The sequence below is a fragment of the Fukomys damarensis genome, unplaced genomic scaffold (genome assembly GCF_012274545.1).
Source record: "Fukomys damarensis isolate Sample0158 unplaced genomic scaffold, DMR_v1.0_HiC HiC_scaffold_14, whole genome shotgun sequence".
NCBI classification, from domain to species: domain Eukaryota; kingdom Metazoa; phylum Chordata; class Mammalia; order Rodentia; family Bathyergidae; genus Fukomys; species Fukomys damarensis.
The window spans coordinates 52,288,072-52,294,342 of record NW_022900926.1 but is presented as its reverse complement, the minus strand read 5'-3'; the positions used below and the strand labels follow the sequence as shown (position 1 = coordinate 52,294,342).

The window sequence follows — 6,271 nt, the reverse complement described above, 5'->3', positions numbered from 1 at the left end:
TTTTCTGTTCAGACAGAAACTGAACCTCACAACAGTGAAATGAGAAAAAAGAGGCATGTATGGAGAACCACACAGTCCTCTCAACATGGTCTCATACCTTTTTCATGCACCTCTGCTAAACCCAGATGCAATCAATTTTCATAAAGTCCAAATAAGCATATTTTATTTTTCTGTTTCCAATTAGAATAAAGAAGGCCTTGAAATGCTACATATCTGTTATCTAAAGTTTACAGCTCTTCTCCTGTTTTTTGAAAACACCAGGTACTTAGCTAATTAAACGTGATACTCTTAGAACTTTGTTTATAGGAAAGTGTCAACTTTCAGGATGTTTTGTGTAAGTCTTGATAAAATTACGTAGGAAATGACCATGTACGTTCTCTTCATAAGCTGACCTTGTGATCACCACCCCCTGAAAATGGCTCAAAACAAAAATGATCTAAGGGTTGAAACAAGATAAGATCAAATTGATGTCATGGTAATTACACCAAGTACCATTCAATCATTGAATGAAATTTATTGTTGATCCCTGGACTTAGAGGCAGGTGGGAACATGTAGTTTCTATTACTCTGGGGGTATAAAAGAAGGATGAGGACTTTATTAACTTCAGTTCCTGAGAAATCACAAGACAAAATTAAAGTTCCTCTTCAGATCTACAATTGACTGCCCTGAATACAACATTGAAAAAGATCAGGAGAAGGTAATTTGAATGAAATAATTTGGGGGAATTTAATTGAGGTGTAAAGTATTTAAGAATAGAGGGGAGCTTTCAGAGTCTATACATACAGAGAATTAGACAGTAAGAAGAGAATTAGACAGACATTTACTCATTCTTTTTTCAGTACTCATGACTGAATTGGGAGGAAATTGCATAATTGTGGTCTTATCTAGCAAGAGCCAGAAACCAAATGTCTCCTGCTGATAAACTGGAGTGCTTGTCAATATCTAAAAATTTTCTTCAAGAATTACTGGATGTCATTTAAAAGGCATTGTTTTGAGTGGCTTCCAGCAGTCAGGCAGAGGGCAAGTAGATATTAAATTGCTGATACTGTTTTATTATTAGATTTTAAATGACGTATAGTTATATCTTCAGGTTCTGAGGCAATAAAGCAGCTCACTTCTGATTACACTTTGAGTAAATGTTCTCATGTGGGCTTTGCATAGTAACGCTGGAATTTCTTAAATACTATTTCCACTTTCTTTTTCCATAAAATGATGCAGAAATAGCAGTTGGTATTTCTCCAAATGTTATTGATGAGCTTGCAATAATGAATTACTTGCCCAAGTTTAATAGGGTAGTTTCAATGAGTTTCTGAGATTTTTTTTCTATCTTTATAGCTGGCCCTCCCTAACTGCAGTTACTGCATTCAAGGATTTACTAGTTGCCTTGGAGTGAAAACAAAACTTGAACATACAGACTTCTTTCCTTATAATTCCCTAAATATAGTATGACAAATATTTATGCAGTATATGAAGTATTGAAAGCAATCTAGAGATGATTTACAGCGTGTGCCAGTATGTGCATAGGCTATACAAAGGAACTTACTTGAGCATCCAAGGATTTTGGTATATTGGGGGTGGCAAGGAGGAAGGGAGATGTCCTGGAACTCCCCTCCCCGCATAGTGAGAATGATTTACACTATATTTGCATTAGCACAAGTTAAAGCGGTGATGGGTTGGCAAATTGAGTTTATGTAAAAGAAATTCACTTTTGTCCCTCGTGGTTAGTGTTAAGAAATAGGATTTGGGCACTTGTGAAGTGCTGTGGGCTTGATACAATTTAGTCTATAGAAACTCCTCATCTCCTTAGGAACTTTTGTTTCCAAAGTTCTACAATTTTTTTCACTCATGAGTAGGATATGTTTACATTTAAGAGAAATCTTTTAAAATTTCTGAAGATTTCTTTTAAGTAATTACCTGATTTAATATCAATTTAATTATTCAAGATATTGGTCACTCAAATTGAATTTTTTTATGATAGCCTTGGATTATCATTATCACTATTATTTTGTGGTGCTGGGTATCAAACCCAGGCTTCTCACATGTGAGGCAAGCACTGTCATTGAGCTATAGCCCAACCCCTGTGCTATTTGAAAAAGATAAGAGTAGCACTATTTATGAAAGGCTTATGTGTTTTTATTTTAAGTTTGGTTTCTTAAGTTTATTTATTTAATTTTACAATAGCAGAGTTGGATTTTTGTTTTCTTTCTTTTTTTGTGGTGTTGAGTATTGAACCCGGGGCCTCATGAGTGCTTTGGGCAAGTGCTCTATCCTTGAGCTATATCCCCAACCCAAGTTAATATTTTACCCAAATTATAAATAAATAGCAAAATAAAAGGTAGATAAGAAGTAGGGAGATAGAGCTTTCTCAGATGGGAAGGGGACCAAGAGTTAGAGGGAGGGGAAGAGAGGAAGAGGAAAAGGGATTAAACAAAGAAATTAAGATGTGTTATGTACATGTACCACCTTTACACAAGTAATGTAAACATTATGTACTGATGCCAACATGTACTAGTAAAAATAAGTGAATGATATTTTTTACTATTTCTTGCTAAAAATGGTAGCACATATTAGGAGAATAATTGATTATGTTTCAGAAAAGATTTTTAAATTTCATTGTAGATTTCTTTTTATTGTGAGGCTTAAATTTACATGAAAACTCAAGAGCAGGGAAATATAAATAGTAAAATTTAGAAGGCAATATATATGCTGGCCCAAAGCAGATTAGTTTTCTCTTCTAAATAGAAAATGTGCAGGAATCAACTAATATTGCCATTGCTTTGATTTTATGTAGATTGTGAATCCTGGAATAGTTTGCCATCAACTTGGGATCCTTGCAAATTCTGATTTTGTCATGTAACATTATAGCAGCACCATTGTAGCATTCCACAAAGTAATTCAACAATTCCTTGAGGACATCATAGAAATACTCCAGCATCTTAAGCCTAATACCCTGACACTTAAGGGGAAGTGGTACTTGGTTGGACTAGGAATGGAATTAAGGGCAATATTAGGAGTTCAGTTAGAAAAAAAAACAACTATAAAAGCATGATACACACAGTCATATATCAGGAAGATATAGACTCACTTCTAGCCACAGAGGTAGCGCAAATGGAAGGGCACAGTCTTAGGACCAGATTGCTTTGTGAATGACTGGAAAATCTTTTAAATTCTCTGGCATGTAGTTTACTACTCTGAAATAGATGCTGTGTAATGCTTTCTTCATGGATGTGCAAAGAGAATGAAACAAGTGAATGTATGTAAAAGCCAATGCTTTTTCCCCTTCCTTTCTTCCCTACCCACAGTAGTCTTCATAACTTCTCAGTAGTTAAATGTCTGGGCCAAGCCTCTTTATCCAAAGGTAATAGCTTTTTAAAAACAGTTCTGGAGAACTGAAGTCAAATGATACCTAAAAAAAATCACAAGGATAAATTATATTTAAATTGTCACATAATAATATTGCTTTTTTTAAAAAAACATGATGTTTGTGTCTTATTATCTTTTTTTGTTTTGTTTTTTGGCACCAGGAATCAAACTCAGTCCTTGTGCATGTGAGGCAGGCAGCAGGACCACTGAGCTAAATCCCCGGCCTGTTTGTGTCTTATTTAGGAAAAAGCCATTTGGAAAGATTGGGCTGGGGCTGTGGCTCAGAGCCTGGCTGTCTTAAGGACCTGTGTGGTCCAGTACAGGTTGTATGTATGTGGAGGAGAGAAGGCAGTATGTAAGGTGTGGTAGCTCAGACCTTGAAGTCTGATATTGTGAAGAGACATTTAAAAATCTTGGATCTGCAGCAAGTAATGATGTGAACTGTATTGCTTACTTCACTTCTAGCATTTCTCTATCTGTAGAAAATATAATAAAACAACATAAGGTTAGTGTATTTGTGTGTTCAAGGTGCACCAAAGAATGTCTGGTACACACATGTACTCAGTAGTAGGTGTTATTTTGAAAACATAAGGTATAATTGTTACTAAATCAGTATTGCAGATACTATGTAGACTCCTAACTCTAATTTTTTGTTTTCTTACATTCCATAACAGATTAATATAATATGTGTTATACAAATACTCCTCCTGTCACTTTTACCCTCCCTAACAGAAGAAAAGTACAGGGAGAAAGTAGAGAGGCAGCACCGTGGGTCATCTTTTTCTGACTTCTGAGAAATTTTTATTGTAAGAGAAAAACAGTTCTTCCAGTTATCTCTTGATATGGTGCACCAAACTACCTGAAAAGTGAGTGGGTAAAACAACAAATTATTAATTTCTCTAAAAGTCCTTTGGAGGACTGAACTCAGCTGAGCAATTCTTAATTTGGATTTCTTGGGCAGTTCAGTCAGTGGCTGAGGCTGGGATTACCCGACAGCTCAACAGGAATGGGTTGTTCATTCACATGTTGTATCCCTCATTACTCGTTGGACTCTTTTCTTCTCTCATCCTCCAAGGTCTCTCCATGTGGCTTGAACATGTTATCTCATGGTGTTCTCAGAATAGAGACATTTCTTACATATCAACTGGTTTCTAGGGGACAGGAGGCAGGAACTGTCAGGTCAGTTAAGGGACACACCCACAGTTTGCCTAGCGCCATGCCTGCTGTGTTCCAGAGGTATAGATAGACATAGGGCCTGGGTGGGTCAAATGAGGGACAAAGATAAACATACTGCTTTTTGATATAGGAGTGGCAAGGTCACACGGCTGAGAAATATTTTTGTGGCCCTCTACAGAAAGTGCAACCTGCAGTGAAAACTTTAGGGCAATGAATAAAGGAACTTCTCTTTGCAGCTCCTCTGCTGTTTTTAATCATAGAAAGTTATTCTTATTAAATAAAGTACCAGGATTGATTAATAAATAATCTCATTCTGTTTATCCTATTATTGAAAGCTTCAGGCAAATTAAATATGTTTTTGTGATTTAGCATCTTTTTTTCCTGTGCTGGGGATTGAATCTGGGGCCTTAATGGATTCTAGGCAACTACTCCACCACCAAGCCACATCTGCCCAGATGCTGCAGTGCTTTCAAATTTGAAAGGTACTTGGTGTTTCAGAATGGCTCAAATAAAGGCAACAAATATAATGCACAATTTTTTTTTTTTTGGTACCAGGGATCGAACTTGGGTCCTTGTACTTGTGAGGCAGGCACTGTAGCCACTGAGCCAAATCCCTGGCCCTATGATGCACAAATTTAATAAGCTACAAGAAAGATTTTTATACTGCCACAGTACTATGCCTTAGAGTATTTTTCTGGTCTTTGGATTTGTTTTTTTAAGGCAGGGTCTCACTATACAGTTCAGGCTGGCCTTGGGCTCACAGTGATCCTCCTGCCTCAGAATCCAATTGCTGGGATTACAGGTGTGTGCCTCCATGCCCAGCCCTGGGATGTTTTACTTTACAGATAGAAAGATTGATGCTTTCAATTGTCTCATGCCTAATAGTATATATTACAATAAATTTCATTGAGTTTTAAAGTTTAAATATTTTAATGCAATAAGCATTGGAATTTCTCCTGTAAAAGAATATTTTATGGTACATAGAGTTGTTCTATCAAAGTTTCTTATTGTTTTTTTCAATATAGATTTAGTACTCAGAAATTTTTAAAAAAATGCTGATGTGCTAGAAAATCAGAAGGGTAATGTAAATGACAAGATTTTAATTACATAATTATATTAGCATCATGGAGTTTTAAAGTAACAATTAAAATAGTGTACACATATTATAATTTAGTCAATTAAATTTAGTCAATTAAGTATGTGTGCTGCTGAAGCAAGCACAAATTTAAATTAAGAAAGGAAATGTCTCAAAATATGACTGTTGGAAGGGCATAAATGAGTTGAAATAACTTTTTATAATTTTATGAGCCCTTTGACTTTCTTCTAAATACTGCCTAGTATTTTTCTTGCTTTTTGAAATAAATATTTTAAAGGATATCTTTTGTTTTATTCTTCTTTTTTTTCCTTTTATTGAGGTTATTGGTACAATCTAGGTATACAATACAATTACATTCATCATTGGGATTCTGTATCTTTACATAATAGGTCTTGATTCTCATTTTTCCCCTTGTCCCTGCCCTCCCTTCACCCCCTCCTCCCCTCCCCATTTACAAACACTTTATTTCCATTTTTTCAGTTTCTTATATTTTTTTCCTCTCCCTTATTACCTTTCCCCCACCCTTCCCACTTTCCTTACACCTTTAGCCCTTTACTTCCTATTTCACATTATTAATTATCTCATTAGGATCCTGTGTACTATTGTAGTTTTTCACACTAAAGAAACTATTTGGT

General features: G+C 35.6%; 1 protein-coding gene across 1 annotated transcript in view; it reads left to right on the top strand.

Annotated features, from left to right (window-relative positions):
- Positions 1 to 620: 620 nt before the first annotated feature.
- Positions 621 to 6,271, top strand: part of Cga (glycoprotein hormones, alpha polypeptide) — a 20,480-nt gene continuing 14,829 nt past the window's right edge. The window contains exon 1 of the mRNA XM_010633285.1: positions 621 to 698. The gene's annotated coding sequence lies outside the window, so the exon portion shown is untranslated. The remainder of the gene's footprint in view (positions 699 to 6,271) is intronic.